This window comes from Limanda limanda, chromosome 8 (genome assembly GCF_963576545.1).
Source record: "Limanda limanda chromosome 8, fLimLim1.1, whole genome shotgun sequence".
Lineage (NCBI taxonomy): Eukaryota > Metazoa > Chordata > Actinopteri > Pleuronectiformes > Pleuronectidae > Limanda > Limanda limanda.
In genome coordinates, this window is record NC_083643.1 from 28,830,280 (window position 1) to 28,852,509 (window position 22,230).

Sequence of the window (22,230 nt, forward strand, 5' to 3'; positions counted from 1 at the left end):
CTAAAAAAGAAATGTGTAAAACATAGTAAATTAGCTCCGTGGTATAATTCCAAGACACATGAGTTGAAACAAATATCAAGAAAATTAGAAAGGAAGTGGCGCTCCAGCAACAGTGTTGAAAATCTCCTAGACTGGAAGAGTAGTGTTACAGAATATAAAAAGGCTCTCCACAAAGCAAGAGCTGCCTATTACTCAAAACTAATAGAAGAGAATAAAAACAACCCCAGGTTTCTCTTCAGCACTGTAGCCAGGCTGACAGAGAGTCACACCTCCACCGAACCCAGTATTCCTCGATCCCTAAATTGCAATATCTTTATGACCTTTTTTAATGATAAAATTCTAACTATTAGAAATAAAATCAATCATCTCCTGCCCTCAATTGGCACTAATACCCTCCCAACAATAGAGATCTCAGAAACGGCTGAGAATCCTTCCCATTATTTAGACAGCTTCTCTCTGATCACCCGTGATCAGTTTACCAAAATAGTCTCAGGTTCTAAACCAACAACCTGTATTTTAGATCCGATTCCAACTAAATTACTTAAAGAAATTCTGCCCCTAATAGATAATTCGTTACTTAACACAATCAATCTGTCATTATCATCAGGTTATGTACCACAGTCTTTTAAAATAGCTGTAATCAAACCCCTACTCAAAAAACCCACCCTAGACCCAGAGGTTTTAGCAAATTACAGGCCAATATCTAATCTCCCCTTCCTATCTAAAATCTTAGAAAAAGTTGTAGCCAATCAGCTGTGTGAGTTTCTCCAGGAAAATAATATATATGAAGACTTTCAGTCTGGGTTTAGAACCAATCATAGCACAGAGACAGCCCTGGCAAAAGTCACTAATGACCTTCTAATAGCTTCAGATCAGGGACTTGTGTCTGTCCTCGTTCTGTTAGATCTCAGTGCAGCATTCGACACAATTGACCATCAAATTTTATTAGAGAGACTAAAACAGTTAATTAACATTAAAGGAACGGCCTTAAACTGGTTTAAATCTTATTTTGCTGATCGCTCCCAATTCGTTCAAATCAATGATGAGTCATCGGTGCGCACCAAAGTTAACCATGGTGTCCCACAGGGGTCTGTGCTCGGCCCAATTTTATTCTCATTATATATGCTTCCACTAGGAAACATTATCAGGACACACTCGGTAAATTTTCACTGTTATGCGGATGACACCCAGTTATATTTGTCAATAAAACCTGATCAAAGTAATCAATTAACTAAACTTCGAGCATGTCTCAAGGACATAAAAACCTGGATGACCCGCAATTTTCTCTTATTAAACTCAGATAAAACAGAGGTTATAATACTCGGCCCTAAACACCTTAGAGATACATTATCTAATGATATAGCTGCGCTAGATGACATTGCCCTTGCTTCCAATGACACAGTCAGGAACTTGGGAGTGATCTTCGATCCTGATTTGTCCTTTAATAGTCACTTAAAAGTAATTTCTAGGACCGCGTTTTTCCACTTGCGTAATATCTCAAAAATCAGACATGTCCTTTCGCAAAAAGATGCAGAAAAACTAGTCCACGCCTTTGTTACATCGAGACTGGACTATTGTAATTCATTATTATCAGGCTCCAGCAGCAAGTCGTTAAAGACTCTGCAGCTGGTCCAAAATGCCGCAGCACGTGTCCTGACGAGAACTAAGAAAAGAGAGCACATTTCTCCAGTATTAGCATCGCTACACTGGCTTCCTGTTAAATCTAGAATAGAATTTAAAATTCTCCTCCTCACCTTCAAGGCCCTTAATGATATGGCACCTCTTTACCTTAAAGAGATGTTAGTTCCATATCAACCTACTAGAGCACTCCGATCCCAGAACTCAGGTTTACTTGTTGTCCCTAAAGTCTCTAAAAGTAGAGTAGGAGCCAGAGCTTTTAGCCATCAAGCCCCACTGCTGTGGAATAATCTCTCACTTTCAGTTAGGGAGGCAGACACGCTCTGTTCGTTTAAAAGTAGACTCAAAACCTTCCTTTTTTATAAAGCTTATAGTTAGAGCTAATTTGTGCGATGTTCCAAATTTGATTAAATGGCAAAAACCCCTGATGATGCTAAGACGCACAGGGAATTTATGACACAAGACACACGGAGCTTCTCTTTCCTGCTTCTCCTTCCTTTTCTCCATATTTATCACATCAAGATAATTCTTATCTGATCAGTACATGTTACTAACTTGACCCCTTTTCCCAGAGTTTCTGTGCCTTAGCGCCCGCGGATGCAGGGCCACAGCTGTGGCCGCACCATGGATTATGATTGTGGATCGCGTGTCGGAGGTCGCAATGGTGGATCCAGTTCGGTGGATTCTGTATCGTGCCAGCTGATCGTCGTTGTAATGGAGGATCCTTTGTCGCGTTGGCATCGGATGATGAGGGACCACGACCGAGGCGGCAGCTGATAATGGATTCTAACTGGCGGCGGTGGACAATGACTGTGGATTATAGTGGATCCCATCCTGATGCTGGATCGTGGTCTTGCTGCTGGCCAGAGACTGTGATTGCAGCGGGACTGCCTGACACATAGTATTGAAAAATGTTTAGCCTAATGGATGCTGCTAAAAATCCTGATGATGTTTTCTTACACCTGACATCTATTGCACTTCTGTCCGTCCTGAGAGAGGGATCCCTCACATGTGGCTCTCTCTGAGGTTTCTACATATTTTTACCTGTGAAAAGGGTTTTTAGTAGTTTTTCCTTACTCTTGTTGAGGGTTAAGGACAGAGGATGTCACACAATGTTAAAGCCCCATGAGACGAATTGTTATTTGTGAATGTGGGCTATACAAATAAAACTTGATTGATTGATTGATTGAAGTGTCAGAAAAGCGCTGGAAACAGGGAGATAAGCCTTTTTTGGAAGAAGAGGTTAAATTCTTGAATTTTTCATCACACATCATCCCACATGTCACTAAACAGCTGGAAACGGGGAGATAAGCATTTTTTGGAAGCAATGGTTAACATTTTGACTTTTTCATCACATATCAGGTCCAGTGTCAGAAAAGCGCTGGAAACAGGGAAATAAGCCTTTTTTGGAAGAAATGGTTAAATTCTTGAATTTTTCATCACACATCACCCCACATGTCACTAAACGGCTGGAAACGGGGAGATAAGCCTTTTTTGGAAGCATTGATTAAGATTTCTGACTTTTTCATCACATATCAGCCCAAGTGTCAGAAAAGCGCTGGAAACAGGGAGATAAGCCTTTTTTGGAAGAAATCGTTAAATTCTTGAATTTTTCATCACACATCATCCCAAATGTCACTAAACAGCTGGAAACGGGGAGATAAGCCTTTTTTGGAAGCATTGATTAAGATTTCTGACTTTTTCATCACATATCAGCCCAAGTGTCAGAAAAGCGCTGGAAACGGGGAGATAAGCCTTTTTTGGAAGAAATGGTTAACATTTTGAATTTTTCATCACATATCAGCTCCAGTGTCAGAAAAGCGCTGGAAACAGGGAGATATGCCTTTTTTTGGAAGAAATGGTTAAATTCTTGAATTTTTCATCACACATCACCCCACATGTCACTAAACAGCTGGAAACGGGGAGATAAGCCTTTTTTGGAAGCATTGATTAAGATTTCTGACTTTTTCATCACATATCAGCCCAAGTGTCAGAAAAGCGCTGGAAACAGGGAGATAAGCCTTTTTTGGAAGAAATGGTTAAATTCTTGATTTTTTCATCACACATCACCCCACATGTCACTAAACAGCTGGAAACGGGGAGATAAGCCTTTTTTGGAAGCATTGATTAAGATTTCTGACTTTTTCATCACATATCAGCCCAAGTGTCAGAAAACAGGGGAAACAGGGAAATAAGCCTTTTTTGGAAGAAATGGTTAAATTCTTGAATTTTTCATCACACATCACCCCACATGTCACTAAACGGCTGGAAACGGGGAGATAAGCCTTTTTTGGAAGCATTGATTAAGATTTCTGACTTTTTCATCACATATCAGCCCAAGTGTCAGAAAAGCGCTGGAAACAGGGAGATAAGCCTTTTTTGGAAGAAATGGTTAAATTCTTGAATTTTTCATCACACATCATCCCAAATGTCACTAAACAGCTGGAAACAGGGAGATAAGCCTTTTTTGGAAGCAATGGTTAACATTTTGACTTTTTATTCACATATCAGGTCCAGTGTCAGAAAAGCGCTGGAAACAGGGAGATATGCCTTTTTTTGGAAGAAATGGTTAAATTCTTGAATTTTTCCTCACACATCATCCCAAATGTCACTAAACAGCTGGAAACGGGGAGATAAGCCTTTTTTGGAAGCATTGATTAAGATTTCTGACTTTTTCATCACATATCAGCCCAAGTGTCAGAAAAGCGCTGGAAACAGGGAGATAAGCCTTTTTTGGAAGAAATGGTTAAATTCTTGAATTTTTCATCACACATCATCTCAAATGTCACTAAACAGCTGGAAACGGGGAGATAAGCCTTTTTTGGAAGCATTGATTAAGATTTCTGACTTTTTCATCACATATCAGCCCAAGTGTCAGAAAAGCGCTGGAAACGGGGAGATAAGCCTTTTTTGGAAGAAATGGTTAACATTTTGAATTTTTCATCACATATCAGCTCCAGTGTCAGAAAAGCGCTGGAAACAGGGAGATATGCCTTTTTTTGGAAGAAATGGTTAAATTCTTGAATTTTTCATCACACATCATCCCAAATGTCACTAAACAGCTGGAAACGGGGAGATAAGCCTTTTTTGGAAGCATTGATTAAGATTTCTGACTTTTTCATCACATATCAGCCCAAGTGTCAGAGAAGCGCTGGAAACAGGGAGATAAGCCTTTTTTGGAAGAAATGGTTAAATTCTTGAATTTTTCATCACACATCATACCAAATGTCACTAAACAGCTTGAAACGGGGAGACAAGCCTTTTTTGGAAGCAATGGTTAACATTTTGACTTTTTCATCACATATCAGCTCCAGTGTCAGAAAAGCGCTGGAAACAGGGAGAGATGCCTTTTTTTGGAAGAAATGTTTAAATTCTTGAATTTTTCCTCACACATCATCCCAAATGTCACTAAACAGCTGGAAACGGGGAGATAAGCCTTTTTTGGAAGCATTGATTAAGATTTCTGACTTTTTCATCACATATCAGCCCAAGTGTCAGAAAAGCGCTGGAAACAGGGAGATATGCCTTTTTTTGGAAGAAATGGTTAAATTCTTGAATTTTTCATCACACATTATCCCAAATGTCACTAAACAGCTGGAAACGGGGAGATAAGCCTTTTTTGGAAGCATTGATTAAGAGTTCTGACTTTTTCATCACATATCAGCCCAAGTGTCAGAAAAGCGCTGGAAACAGGGAGATAAGCCTTTTTTGGAAGAAATGGTTAAATTCTTGAATTTTTCATCACACATCATCCCAAATGTCACTAAACAGCTGGAAACGGGGAGATAAGCCTTTTTTGGAAGCAATGGTTAACTTTTTGACTTTTTCATCACATATCAGCCCAAGTGTCAGAAAAGCGCTGGAAACAGGGAGATAAGCCTTTTTTGGAAGAAATGGTTAAATTCTTGAATTTTTCATCACACATCATCCCAAATGTCACTAAACAGCTGGAAACGGGGAGATAAGCCTTTTTTGGAAGCAATGGTTAACTTTTTGACTTTTTCATCACATATCAGCTCCAGTGTCAGAAAAGCGCTGGAAACAGGGAGATATGCCTTTTTTTGGAAGAAATGGTTAAATTCTTAAATTTTTCATCACACATCATCCCAAATGTCACTAAACAGCTGGAAACGGGGAGATACGCCTTTTTTGGAAGCAATGGTTAACATTTTGACTTTTTCATCACATATCAGCTCCAGTGTCAGAAAAGCGCTAGAAACAGGGAGATAAGCCTTTTTTTGGAAGAAATGGTTAAATTCTTGAATTTTTCATCACACATCATCCCAAATGTCACTAAACAGCTGTAAACGGGGAGATACGCCTTTTTTGGAAGCAGTGGTCACTGATTATTTGTAAATGCAGTCACTGATCATCTTTGTATACAGTTACTGATCATCTTCAAATACAGTCACTGATCATCTTTATATACAGTCACTGATCATCTGTATATACAGTTACTGATCATCTTGATATACAGTTCTTGATCATCTTTATGTACAGTCACTGATCATCTTCATATACAGTCACTGATCATTTTCATATACAGTCACTGATCATCTGTATATACAGTTACTGATCATCTTTATATACAGTTCTTGATCATCTTTGTATACAGTTCCTGATCATCTTGATATATAGTTAGTGATTATTTGTAAATACAGTCACTGATCATCTTTGTATACAGTTACTGATCATCTTCATATACAGTCACTGATCATCTTTATATACAGTTCTTGTTCATCTTTAAGTACAGTCACTGATCATCTTCATATACAGTCACTGATCATCTTCATATACAGTCACTGATGATATGTATATACAGTTACTGATCATCTTTATAATCAGTCACTGATCATCTTCATATACAGTCACTGATCATCTTTATATTCAGTGACTGATCATCTTTATATACAGTCACTGATCATCTTTATATACAGTGACTGATCATCTTTACATACAGTCAGTTATCATCTTTATATACAGTCACTGATCATCTTTATATCCAGTGACTGATCATCTTTATATACAGTCACTGATCATCTTTATATACAGTCACTGATCATCTTTATATACAGTGACTGATCATCTTTATATACAGTTACTGATCATCTTCATATACAGTCACTGATCATCTTTATATACAGTCACTGATCATCTTTATATCTTTATATACAGTCACTGATCATCTTTATATACAGTCACTGATCATCTTTATATACAGTCACTGATCATCTTGATATATAAAGATGATCAGGAACTGTATATATACAGTCACTGATCATCTTTATAGACAGTCACTGATCATCTTTATATCCAGTGACTGATCATCTTTATATACAATTACTGATCATCTTTATATACAGTCACTAATCATCTTTATATACAGTCACTGATCATCTTTATATACAGTTACTGATCTTCTTTATATACAGTTACTGATCATCTTTATAAACAGTCACTGATCCTCTTTATATACAGTCACCAATTATCTTTGTCACTGATCATCTTCATATACAGTCACTGATCATCTGTATATACAGTTACTGATCATCTTTATATACAGTTACTGATCTTCTTTATATACAGTCACTGATCATCTTTATATCCAGTGACTGATCATATTTATATACAGTTACTGATCATCTTTATAACCAGTCACTGATCATCTTTATATACAGTCACTGATCCTCTTTATATACAGTCACTAATCATCTTTGTCACTAATCATCTTTATATAGAGTCACTAATCATCTTTGTCACTGATCATCTTCATATACAGTCACTGATGGTCTTTACATATATTCTGTATACGTAGAGTTTCTATTCAACAGAGATGATCTATAAAGGGATGACCTCTATCTCTCCCGCCTCCAACAGACAGCTGCAGTTTCATGATTCGACCTGTAGATGGAGCCACCAGCTCAGAGATATTCAGGTGTGATTGACTTGTGAAATTCAGTGAACTCTGATTTCACCATCTTACAGGAAACAAGGCGTCAACATCTTCACCTGTCTGCCGCCTTGCTCAACGGCACAAATCCTCCACATGACCCCGTGTCACAGGTCATCAGTCCCGGGTGATTGACAGCAGCTAACAATTCTCTCATATATGTAAACAAACATGACTAGACAGCAGCAAGTGAAGGGAGAACATCTGGACTGCCCCCTGGTGGGCGGCTGCAAAGTTGTTCATATAAGCTTCATATAAGATTATATAAAAACTAGCAGAAATGCCATGATTGACAGCTGACTCTGACCCGTGATTGTTTGAGCGTGTGTATGGGCGGGACCTCGATACCATCGCTCCACCCCATGAAGACTTCTTTCTTCTTCTTCTTTTTGTTGTTTAATGGCGGCTGGAACCTAACGTTAAAGGTGCATTACCGCCACCTCTTTATATACAGTCACTGATCATCTGTATATACAGTCACTGATCATCTTTATATACAATTACTGATCATCTTTATATACAGTCACTAATCATCTTTATATACAGTCACTGATCATATTTATATCCAGTGACTGATCATCTTTATATACAGTCACTGATCATCTTTATATACAGTGACTGATCATCTTTATATACAGTCACTGATCATCTTTATATACAGTCACTTATCATCTTTATATACAGTCACTGATCATCTTTATATCCAGTGACTGATCATCTTTATATACAGTCACTGATCATCTTTATATACAGTCACTGATCATCTTTATATACAGTGACTGATCATCTTTATATACAGTTACTGATCATCTTCATATACAGTCACTGATCATCTTTATATACAGTCACTGATCATCTTGATATATAAAGATGATCAGTAACTGTATATATACAGTCACTGATCATCTGTATAGACAGTCACTTATCATCTTTTTATAGAGTGACTGATCATCTTTATATACAATTACTGATCATCTTTATATACAGTCACTAATCATCTTTATATACAGTCACTGAACATCTTTATATACAGTCACTGATCATCTTTATATCCAGTGACTGATCATCTTTATATACAGTTACTTATCATCTTTATATCCAGTGACTGATCATCTTTATATACAGTCACTGATCATCTTTATATACAGTGACTGATCATCTTTATATACAGTTACTGATCATGTTTATATACAGTTACTGATCATCTTTATATACAGTTACTGATCATCTTTATATACAGTTACTGATCATCTTTATATACAGTTACTGATCATCTTTATATACAGTTACCTATCATGTTTATATACAGTTCCTGATCATCTTTATAGACAGTCACTTATCATCTTTATATAGAGTGACTGATCATCTTTATATACAATTACTGATCATCTTTATATACATTCACTAATCATCTTTATATACAGTCACTGATCATCTTTATATCCAATGACTGATCATCTTCATATACAGTCACTGATCATCTTTACATACAGTCACTAATCATCTTTATATACAGTCACTGATCATCTTTATATACAGTCACTGATCATCTTTATATCCAGTGACTGATCATCTTTATATACAGTCACTGATCATCTTTATATACAGTCACTGATCATCTTTATATCCAGTGACTGATCATCTTTATATACAGTCACTGATCATCTTTATATACAGTGACTGATCATCTTTATATACAGTTACTGATCATGTTTATATACAGTTCCTGATCATCTTTATATACAGTTACTGATCATCTTCATATACAGTTACTGATCATCTTTATAACCAGTCACTGATCATCTTTATATACAGTCACTGAACCTCTTTATATACAGTCACTAATCATCTTTGTCACTAATCATCTTTATATACAGCCACTAATCATCATTGTCACTAATCATCTTTATATACAGTCACTGATGGTCTTTACATATATTCTGTATACGTAGAGTTTCTATTCAACAGAGATGATCTATAAAGGGATGACCTCTATCTCTCCCGCCTCCAACAGACAGCTGCAGTTTCATGAATCGACTTGTAGATGGAGCCATCAGCTCAGAGATATTCAAGTGTGTTTGACTTGTGAAATAGCCTGGGTGCCAGACGAACTTTGCCCCGCCCACAACATTTGTTGTTCGGGAAGTTCGGTCTGGAGTCGCTCCGTTGGGGAGAAACTATGGCCGATCAGGAGCTGATCGGACCAATCAAATCGTCAGGGCGGGCTTTATACGGTGATTGACAGATGATCTACAGTGACGTAATCAACCACGTCACCAGAGAGCGCTGCCTGCAGAGCTGAGATGTGTCGATGCTGCCATTGAGTCTGTTTCAGGAGATATGTCTCAGAGCCTCGGTCCCGGGCCGGTCCCGGGCCGGTCGCGAGGCTCTGAGAGAGATCCATAGCGGTCTTCTTCACGCCGCCGGCGACCGGGGCTCTCACAAGCAGCCCTGGTCTCCATCTGCTTCCTGGGGGCTTTGCCTCCGGTGGAGATACGAGCGGCATTAGCAGCATTTCCATTGATTTATTTAGAGAGTTAATAAACTCGTGAAACAGACAACTGACAACAACTATGCGTCGCTTGACATACGTCACATACTACGTTGCTCTGATTGGTTGTAGGTCTATCCAATTGAGCGAAGAGGCATTTTGTTTCCTGGTTCTGTTGAAACACGCCCCATAATCACAGCCCAATGGAGCGGTCTCAGACTCATATTCTGACTTGAATAATGAGTATGACAACGTCAGGCTACTTGTGAAAGTCAGTGAACTCTGATGTCACCATCTTACAGGAAACAAGGGTTCAACATCTTCACCTGTCTGCTGCCTTGCTCAACGGCACAAATCCTCCACATGACCCCGTGTCACAGGTCATCAGTCCCGGGTGATTGACAGCAGCTAACAATTCTCTCATATATGTAAACAAACATGACTAGACAGCAGAAAGTGAAGGGAGAACATCTGGACTGCCCCCTGATGGGCGGCTGCAAAGTTGTTCATATAAGCTTCATATAAGATAAAAACTAGCAGAAATGCCATGATTGACAGCTGACTCTGACCCGTGATTGGTTGAGCATGTGTATGGGCGGGACCTCGATACCATCGCTTCACCCCATGAAGACTTCTTTCTTCGTCTTCTTTTTGTTGTTTAATGGCGGCTGGAGCATAACGTTAAAGGTGCATTACCGCCACCTCTTTATATACAGTCACTGATCATCTGTATATACAGTCACTGACCATCTTTATATACAGTCACTGATCATCTTTATATACAGTCACTGATCATCTTTATATACAGTCACTGATCATCTTTATATCTTTATATACAGTCACTGATCATCTTTATATACAGTCACTGATCATCTTTATATACAGTCACTGATCATCTTTATATCCAGTGACTGATCATCTTTATATACAGTGACTGATGATCTTTATATACAGTTACTGATCATCTTCATACACAGTCACTGATCATCTTTATATACAGTCACTGATCATCTTTATATACAGTCACTGATCATCTTTATATACAGTCCCTGATCATCTTGATGTATAAAGATGATCAGGAACTGTATATATACAGTCACTGATCATCTTTATATACAGTCACTTATCATCTTTATATCCAGTGACTGATCATCTTTATATACAGTCACTGATCATCTTTATATCCAGTGACTGATCATCTTTATATACAGTTACTGATCATCTTTACAACCAGTCACTGATCATCTTTATATACAGTCACTGATCATCTTGATATATAAAGATGATCAGGAACTGTATATATACAGTCACTGATCATCTTTATATACAGTGACTGATTATCTTTATATACAGTTACTGATCATCTTTGTATACAGTTCCTGATAATCTTGATATATAGTCACTGATTATTTGTAAATACAGTCACTGATCATCTTTGTATACAGTTACTGATCATCTTTGTATACAGTTCCTGATAATCTTGATATATAGTCACTGATTATTTGTAAATACAGTCACTGATCATCTTTGTATACAGTTACTGATCATCTTCAAATACAGTCACTGATCATCTTTATATACAGTTCTTGATCATCTTTATGTACAGTCACTTATCATCTTCATATACAGTCACTGATCATCTTCATATACAGTCACTGATCATCTTTATATACAGTCACTGATCATCTTTATATACAGTCACTGATCATCTTTATATCTTTATATACAGTCACTGATCATCTTTATATACAGTCACTGATCATCTTTATATACAGTCACTGATCATCTTGATATATAAAGATGATCAGGAACTGTATATATACAGTCACTGATCATCTTTATATACAGTCACTGATCATCTTTATATCCAGTGACTGATCATCTTTATATACAGTGACTGATGATCTTTATATACAGTTACTGATCATCTTCATACACAGTCACTGATCATCTTTATATACAGTCACTGATCATCTTTATATACAGTCACTGATCATCTTTATATCCAGTGACTGATCATCTTTATATACAGTCACTGATCATCTTTATATCCAGTGACTGATCATCTTTATATACAGTTACTGATCATCTTTACAACCAGTCACTGATCATCTTTATATACAGTCACTGATCATCTTGATATATAAAGATGATCAGGAACTGTATATATACAGTCACTGATCATCTTTATATACAGTGACTGATTATCTTTATATACAGTTACTGATCATCTTTGTATACAGTTCCTGATAATCTTGATATATAGTCACTGATTATTTGTAAATACAGTCACTGATCATCTTTGTATACAGTTACCGATCATCTTCAAATACAGTCACTGATCATCTTTATATACAGTTCTTGATCATCTTTATGTACAGTCACTTATCATCTTCATATACAGTCACTGATCATCTTCATATACAGTCACTGATCATCTGTATATACAGTTACTGATCATCTTTATATACAGTTCCTGAGCATCTTCATATACAGTAACTGATCATCTTTATAACCAGTCACTGATCATCTTTATATACAGTCACTGATCCTCTTTATATACAGTCACCAATTATCTTTGTCACTGATCATCTTCATATACAGTCACTGATCATCTGTATATACAGTTACTGATCATCTTTATATACAGTTACTGATCTTCTTTATATACAGTTACTGATCATCTTTATGAACAGTCACTGATCATCTTTATATCCAGTGACTGATCATATTTATATACAGTTACTGATCATCTTTATAACCAGTCACTGATCATCTTTATATACAGTCACTGATCCTCTTTATATACAGTCACTAATCATCTTTGTCACTAATCATCTTTATATAGAGTCACTAATCATCTTTGTCACTGATCATCTTCATATACAGTCACTGATGGTCTTTACATATATTCTGTATACGTAGAGTTTCTATTCAACAGAGATGATCTATAAAGGGATGACCTCTATCTCTCCCGCCTCCAACAGACAGCTGCAGTTTCATGAATCGACCTGTAGATGGAGCCATCAGCTCACAGATATTCAGGTGTGTTTGACTTGTGAAAGTCAGTGAACTCTGATGTCACCATCTTACAGGAAACAAGGGTTCAACATCTTCACCTGTCTGCCGCCTTGCTCAACGGCACAAATCCTCCACATGACCCCGTGTCACAGGTCATCAGTCCCGGGTGATTGACAGCAGCTAACAATTCTCTCATATATGTAAACAAACATGACTAGACAGCAGCAAGTGAAGGGAGAACATCTGGACTGCCCCGTGATGTGCGGCTGCAAAGTTGTTCATATAAGCTTCATATAAGATGATATAAAAACTAGCAGAAATGCCATGATTGACAGCTGACTCTGACCCGTGATTGTTTGAGCGTGTGTATGGGCGGGACCTCGATACCATCGCTCCCCCCCTGAAGACTTCTTTCTTCTTCTTCTTTTTGTTTTTTAATGGCGGCTGGAGCCTAACGTTAAAGGTGCATTACCGCCACCTCTTTATATACAGTCATTGATCATCTGTATATACAGTCAATGATCATCTTTATATACAGTCACTGATCATCTTTATATACAGTGACTGATCATCTTTATATACAGTCACTGATCATCTTTATATACAGTGACTGATCATCTTTATATACAGTCACTGATCATCTTTATATACAGTCACTTATCATCTTTATATACAGTCACTGATCATCTTTATATACAGTCACTGATCATCTTTATAAACAGTGACTGATCATCTTTATATACAGTTACTGATCATCTTCATATACAGTCACTGATCATCTTTATATACAGTCACTGATCATCTTGATATATAAAGATGATCAGGAACTGTATATACACAGTCACTGATCATCTTTATAGACAGTCTCTTATCATCTTTATATAGAGTGACTGATCATCTTTATATACAATTACTGATCATCTTTATATACAGTCACTAATCATCTTTATATACAGTCACTGATCATCTTTATATACAGTCACTGATCATCTTTATATACAGTCACTGATCATCTTGATATATAAAGATGATCAGGAACTGTATACACACAGTCACTGATCATCTTTATAGACAGTCTCTTATCATCTTTATATAGAGTGACTGATCATCTTTATATACAATTACTGATCATCTTTATATACAGTCACTAATCATCTTTATATACAGTCACTGATCATCTTTATATACAGTCACTGATCATCTTTATATACAGTCACTGATCATCTTTATATACAGTCACTGATCATCTTTATATACAGTCACTGATCATCTTGATATATAAAGATGATCAGGAACTGTATATACACAGTCACTGATCATCTTTATAGACAGTCTCTTATCATCTTTATATAGAGTGACTGATCATCTTTATATACAATTACTGATCATCTTTATATACAGTCACTAATCATCTTTATATACAGTCACTGATCATCTTTATATACAGTCACTGATCATCTTTATATACAGTCACTGATCATCTTGATATATAAAGATGATCAGGAACTGTATACACACAGTCACTGATCATCTTTATAGACAGTCTCTTATCATCTTTATATAGAGTGACTGATCATCTTTATATACAATTACTGATCATCTTTATATACAGTCACTAATCATCTTTATATACAGTCACTGATCATCTTTATATACAGTCACTGATCATCTTTATATCCAGTGACTGATCATCTTTATATACAGTCACTGATCATCTTTATATACAGTGTATGTAATTTTAAGTTGTTGTGACCTGAGAAAAAAAGCCCCTCCTGTACAGGACGTCTGTGTTAGTGGATCAGTCCAGTCTGTTGTTACCCAGGTATCTGTGATCCCCGACGGTCTCAATGCCCATGCCCTGGGTTTTCACTTGTGAAGGTACATATGATTTACATAATCAAAAGGTAGCCAACTTTTCACAACATTCTAGAGAAATATCACTTGAAACTTGATATACTGACAGTGGGGGTCACCGAGAACAAAAATGAAGTGAAATATCTTGGTCACCTTTTAAGGATTTAAAAAAACAATATTTAATATAAGCAAGTTATAAGAGCATTAATAAAAATTAGCCAACTTTGCCTTTCATTTTCATAAAAATCATTAACATAATATTCCATTTCATTATACTTTTTATCATCTTGTGAAGAAATCAAATAAAACGTCCATATTAAGTGTCATTAAACTTTGAACCTCTGAACCTTTGAGCTCATGTGATAAAAATCAAATTAACATAAAGCAGTCATCTAAAATGTCCTTCAAGGTGGGGCCTTGGGCCGTGTGCCCTTCAGGTCAGGGCGAAGTAAACGCACATTTTGTTACCTATCATTACTACAAACGATGATGGTGACTGTCCAGACAAGCTAGTGTGGCAAGTTTACACAGGCCAGTAACAGTGATGCGTGACCATCATTTTGCCTGGAAACATGAAGCTTTTGGATGTGTTGCAAAGACAAATTGCAATCCAATCAGTTGGATAAAGACTGAAAACACGGTTTGGTGGAGTTTGTTGACACTAAACACAAACAATTCCTGCTTGAGTGTCACTAGCCCAACAAGCAGCTCTCACAATACCACATTCTGACAGAAACAAGTTCTTTGGTAAGTGAGCTAATCAGGCACGTGCACAGATACACTCTTAACCCGAATAAGTTGACATTACTTGAAAAGGTGAGGAAACCCGTTGCCTTAAACCGTTTAAGTTTTTACATAAGGTAAAAACTAAACAAGTTAAGTTGTATTAACATAAAAACCTTAGTTGATTTAGTCCACATATTTGAGTATACATTAGTAATCTGAACTCAAAATCATTAGTTAACATAAATTAATTCTACTAGAAAGTCTAAGTGAATTGAAATTATAATTTTAAGTTAAACAAACTAACATGTTTAAGTAATAACAACTACAACATTATTTAACTCTACTTAAAATCATTTGTTAATGTAAGAGATGTCTTTAAGTTTAATGTAATCATATTTTGAGTTTGCAAAATGCATTGTTTAAACAAAATCAAATGAAAAGTAAGACATTAAACAATACATATAAATGCTCCAATGTATTTTATTCTTGAAAAAACATTTAAAATGTTATATAACAGTAATACTTTTAAGACAAGTATAAACAGACACAAAAAAAACTGCCTGTAACACTTTGTTTGGTGAAGGAACACAGACGTACTGTATAACAATATCTGCTAAATCCTTGTAAACATTATGACCCATACATCAGTGAATTTAAACTGGAAACAACAATTTAACACTGTTTAAGAGATTGTATAAAATCAACTGAGTAGAAAATGCAGTCAAACATATGCCTCTATATCTTGCACCGTACAATACAAGTGGCTGAAAATTCCTTTCCCCTCTCATTTTTTTTTTTACTTATATCAGTTTTAACATAATACAAAGTAATAAACACTGATTCAGTGTTGACATTTTTGACTTTTGTCTACCTTTTAGAACAACCACAAATAAAACGTAATCGGCCTCTTCCACTGTTGCTAGTAGTACTGTTAGAAACTAAGTCAAATAAACCACTCATGACAATCACTCAAATAGCTTGAATAAACTAAATAAAAATTAGTTTGGAAAGGGATTATAACACACAGCATATAACAATATCTGATGTATGTATAAAAAACTGGACATATAAACTGGCTACAAGCCTCTAAAACTTAAACTGACTGGAGAAGGACAGATAAACCGTGTCAATTTTCAAATCTGGTGAACACAATATTCAGTCCTGAGCATACACCACAACACATATTGTACCATGGAACACACATGGCTGGAAATTCCTGTCTTTCATTAAACTTAGATAAATTCTTGCATAATACAAATAAACAAAAAACGTTTTGTTATGTGCTATTCCCGTGTAGCCAGACACCAAGCTTGTGGATTTGTCCATATGAGACCAAAACTTTATATACATGTATACATGTTATACATCGAGTGCTAACAAATTCATTTGTGTTCGTAAGAAAACTAGTCAGAAATATACCCACAGAATTATTTTTACAGATACAGTCATGTAGAAAGGGCAAAGCAAATTGTGGATTTGGAGTTTTTGTGGGTGCATGGCCTTTTTTAAACCATCTTGTATTAACTGATCTAAAACCACATTGACCTTCACTTAAGATCATTACATTTTTCAGTGTTTGCAACCTTGGTTTTAGCGCACTCTGGCCCAACGATAGAAGTACCTGTTGAATGAACTGGAATCTGTGCTTCATCGACTTGGGGTAGTTGAGGTTAAGTGCGTATGCAAGTCCCAATAGAAGACAAACAGCCCTCAGCAGGTCTTCAATGTTAACCATCACCACTTTTTCCTCAATGATTATCTTCAAAGATGCTGGATAGAGATGCAGCATCTTCTTGTTGACTGCTCAACAAGAAGGATCCTAATGTCGATGTGTTGGTAGGAATCATCATCATCTGAGTCCTTAAGGAGACAAACATAAGAGCACAAAGACATCTCTGTCATTAAATAAGCATTAGTAACGTTTAGCAATGTAGCCTAGTCATGGGATATTGCGAAACATGAGGGAGGGCTGAATTGGTCATGATTAAAGGAGTAAATTAACAAACACATCACAAAAAAAAAGCAGTTAATTGGGCTCAAATACTTCACCCACCCCTACGGTATAGTGGTGAGTAGAAAATGAGTCCCTTTAACAAATAATTGATAAAAGATCAACATGACACATTCACAATGTTATATACTCTTTGATAAAGAAAGAGGTTACTTACAAAGCAAGCTTTGAAAAAGTCATTGGAGAAGGCCTCTGAGCATCATTGTACGAATATCTGTTGGATCTGTAGTCTTTTGGAGAGTAATATGACAACAAGAGTTAGATACTGTGGATACAATGACAGGAAATTAATGGTTTGTATGGGAGTGCCCAAATAACCAAGCACAATTTGGATTGTACTGCACAATTAATAAAGTACAACTTTTTTGGAAAATTACATAAGCTGTGAAAACAATGCAAATACAGGATGGGTATGGACCAACCTTGGTCTCTTGTGATAGCTGAGTCAACTGCTGCCCAATGATCCCTCTCTTACATCAAAATATTTCAACGAGACAAGGACTGTGCCGATCGATGCCCTCAAAGAATTCTTTTTTGAGGTTCTTGCCCACAATCCTACTGTACTTCATGTAGATCTGAAAAATACAAAGTTACATTAAAAAAATGTATCATTTAAAGTTTTTACAAGCTTTCAGACAAAAACAATGCAAGTGAAGTAACTTGTGACCACTTCTTCAGATGTAATTAAACAGAAAAACATAACATGCCTCCATACTGCTTGTGTGGAGTCATCTGAGTGTCACCAAGCCCACTCCCACTGTCACATTCAAATTCAACTCGAAACGGCGTAATTTACACCAAGTTTTTGCCCTAAATGTCCACTACCTGAAGAAGCTATGTTACTGCGCAGCCTAGGGTGAGAGCTTGTGTGGAGTGTGCTAGGGTGAACAGACTCCAGAGGAGGATATCAGAGGACATTTAGGCTAAAAACTTGGTGTAAATGATGCCATTTCGAGACGAATATGAATGTCAGGGCTTGGTGACACTCTGATGACACCACTGATGGAAGCAGAATGGAGGCATGTTATGTTTTTTCTGCCGTTTCATTACTTCTGAAGAAGTGGTCACAAGTTACTTCACTTGTAGCAGAGCAGGCCAGCGTTCCATTATCGTGCTTATGGCAGGTTCAGAGTCGAAAGGTCAGTTGGGCAGTTTCACACATGTGTGCCTCCTGTGCATTTGGGTGAATCTTAGATAAGTATACCTTAAGAGCATTTATGGAATTCAATTAGCACAAACATTATTGGTGTAAGCAAGGGAATGCTACAGTTCTGGTGTAGCTCCCATGTTTTAACCTGTAATGTTTTAAAAGGTGACCCCTTTTCTCAGATATAAAATCACAGTACTTACAGTTCCACTGCATTTTCACAACAAAGAGAAAATTAAAAAACGTCAGCCTAACATCTTAGTTGCAGTAACATAAACGCATTTTGAATAGATATGGTTATGAACAGAAAATAGCTAGCGTTAGCCACAAGCACGTGCAATCATAATGCCCCTCACTAACACAAAGCCTTTAGGTCACTGTTCCCAGAGATATCCACAGATTGTTCAATTAAACACTCGCCATTCCACTTGGTGTAGGATTAATAAACGCTGCTTAATACAAAAGAAGAAAAAAAAGGTTTTCAAATGAATGCTGAAGCTTTGTGGTCGGCAGCTATCTATGAGCCGACAGAAAATCACATTGACACAAGTTAACTTTAGCTTGTATGGTCACTGGACCGTTTTTCTTTTGTAGTAACATATCCAGGAAAGCTACTGAAAATTATATTTACCGTTCCACTTGGTTTAGGCTTTGACACCGTCGAATATCACTCGTGAAGCAGCAGCAGCCAGACTCCTCACACCGGGCCCTGCAGGCATGTCCCAACATGCCACCGAGCAGAAATTCAAATAGGCCCCTCCCCTTTCTTACAGAAAAGCAACATTCTAAGTCAGCTCTGCTTAACATCATTAGTAACGTTGTGTGTTTCAGGTGAATAGTGCAAACAACTCATTTCATTAAGTAATGACATACTGTTTTCACGAAACTAGACATTATAAGTTATGACCACTAAACAAGTTTAGTTCAAATAAAATCCGGGTTAAGAGTGTAGACCCCTAGTGGTGCTCAAGCACCAGCCCTTTTGCCCTGGAGGAGAAAAGTGCCCTTCTGCTGGAGCCCAATGTTTTCCTCATTCATCAATATTTAAGAATGAAAATTACTCTCTCTGTCGTCAATTGCCCCCCAATGTGTTTTGATATCTGACGGGGCATTTATTTGAGTTCTTGTGAGAAGTTCCGCTGCGCTCAGAAGCCCCCCCTCTCTCCTCTCTCCCTCCCTCTTCCTCCTCCTCCTGCTCCTAGCGCTGAGCGCCAGACGGCTGCACTCCAGCCACTTCTCCTCTGACCCGCAGCATCAGACAAACAGGTAATGACGCTGTGTGTGCAATTTTTAGCGCCGCTGAAAACATTACGTCGCAACTGGTCCGACGTTTCATAAAAAATAAACTAACAAAAAACTCACGAAATCCGTGATTTCAAAGCCTTTCCAGCTGTTTACTGACGTTTGCATGTTGAATGAAGAGAGAGAGGGAGATATAGCTACAGACAGACAGACAGACAGACAGACAGACAGACAGACAGACAGACAGGCAGGCAGACAGACAGACAGACAGACAGACAGACAGACAGACAGACAGACAGACAGGCAGGCAGGCAGGCAGACAGACAGACAGACAGACAGACAGACAGACAGACAGACAGACAGACAGACAGACAGACAGACAGACAGGCAGGCAGGCAGACAGACAGACAGACAGAGAAGGAGACAGGCAGACAGTAAAGCAGGCAGGCAGATAATTTAAAGGCAGTGTTACTGTTCTACAAATTAGACAAGTTCACTAGTTTTGTTTCATTTAAAATCGTAATATTGAAATGAAAGGTAGGTCTTAAGTTAAGCTACATGAAAGGCTGGTGAGGTATATTATTAGTGTAATGCTGCTTATACTTCAACTCTGTCAGAAAACAGTAAACAAAAATGTGTGTGTACTGTGTTGTCAGCTTTATAGAGATTATGTATGTTTGAGCACCTGCCCCCCAAAATGTCTGTGCACGTGCCTGGAGCTAATAGTTCTCTCATTTATAAAGATAATTTATGAAGGAGCTTTGTTTTGTTGTGGAGTTGCTGGAACAGGCTGATAACTGAGGTGGTACAATATAGCAAAAATAATTGAAGGACACTACATAACATTTTGGGTTTTAATTTCTGGCCTGTCATGAAACAACTGACTTAACAAGTCAAGACCAACTAGATATATCTATGTGTGGGATTACTCCTGAGTTTGACAGAAGAGACGATTTATTGGAATTAAAATATTTGCTTAAGCTGTTAAACGTGAAACCAGTTGATGGTAAATGGACTGTGTTTATATGGCACTTTACAGTATAAAACACACTCACCCATTCACACATGCATTGATACAGATAAACTTCAGACTGCTGACTGGAGGTGCCAGGGATCGAACCATCAACCTTCTGTTTCTCCTGAGCACAGTCACCCCCTGATGTGCTTCGATGCAAACTGATGATCTACTACAACATGAAATTATTGAACTGCAAAACAGTCGAGTACCTACCTCCCTCTGGTCCAGCTCTGTAAACTATACGTCCCATTCTGAGGAAGTCCGCCTCTCTGTTTGGGACAAACTTCTGCTGCAAATGGTTCTTTATATGATATTGTGTAATAAAGTGGGTATGAAAGTGATATGTATAAACACTGCTTGTACTAATATATTTTAATGAGAAAATAATGGATAAACCATCATATCATGAAAAGTATATTTAATAAGCTTTTCTCTGTGCTATAACAACAAACTGACAAAATGGTGTACAGTCATGGTGGCACCAACACAATGTCATACCTGTCTGTCAATGGTAAAGCATGATCAATCTAGAACCAATCCTTAAAGGGATAGTTCACTTAAAAATGATAATTCACTCATTATCTACTCACCACTAATCAGAAAAAACATAACATGCCTCCACCCTTCTCATGTGGTGTCATGCAATCCCCGACATTCATCTTCGACTCGAAACGGCGTCATTTACACCATGTTTTAGGCCTAAATTTCCTCTGATATCTTCCTACAAGGTGCGTTCACAGACCCTTGGACACACCATTGTTTGGCTATGGCAGCTAGCTTAGCCACTTCCAGTGGGCTTACAACACGGTGTAAATGACCTTGTTTCCAGCCGAATATGAATGTCGGGGCTTGCAGACACTTGGATGATACCACAGGAGCAGTGTGGACGTATGTTATGTTTTTTCTGTTGTTCTATTACGTCTGAAGAAGGACTTACCATTGACTTATATTGTATTGTATTCTGTTGCAACAAACTGTATCCCTGAAACTCCAGAAGTGTTTTGTGGACTCAAACACTTCACCCAAGTCTCCATCAGCATAGTGAGGTGAGTAGATAATGAGTGAATTTTAACTTTTCGGTGAACTCACCCTTTCAGGAGCCAATTATTAGAAAAATATTTATTTTTAGCAA

The 22,230-nt window shown here is 37.3% G+C and overlaps 1 long non-coding RNA gene across 1 annotated transcript; it reads right to left on the reverse strand.

The window, feature by feature from the left end:
• Positions 1 to 16,142: 16,142 nt before the first annotated feature.
• Positions 16,143 to 19,662, reverse strand: LOC133008925 (uncharacterized). The gene is made up of 4 exons (XR_009680524.1): positions 19,470 to 19,662; positions 18,114 to 18,266; positions 17,849 to 17,921; positions 16,143 to 17,540 (listed from the first exon to the last, which is right to left on the reverse strand). It is a non-coding gene; the product is annotated as an uncharacterized LOC133008925 (long non-coding RNA).
• Between the last annotated feature and the right edge of the window lie 2,568 nt (positions 19,663 to 22,230).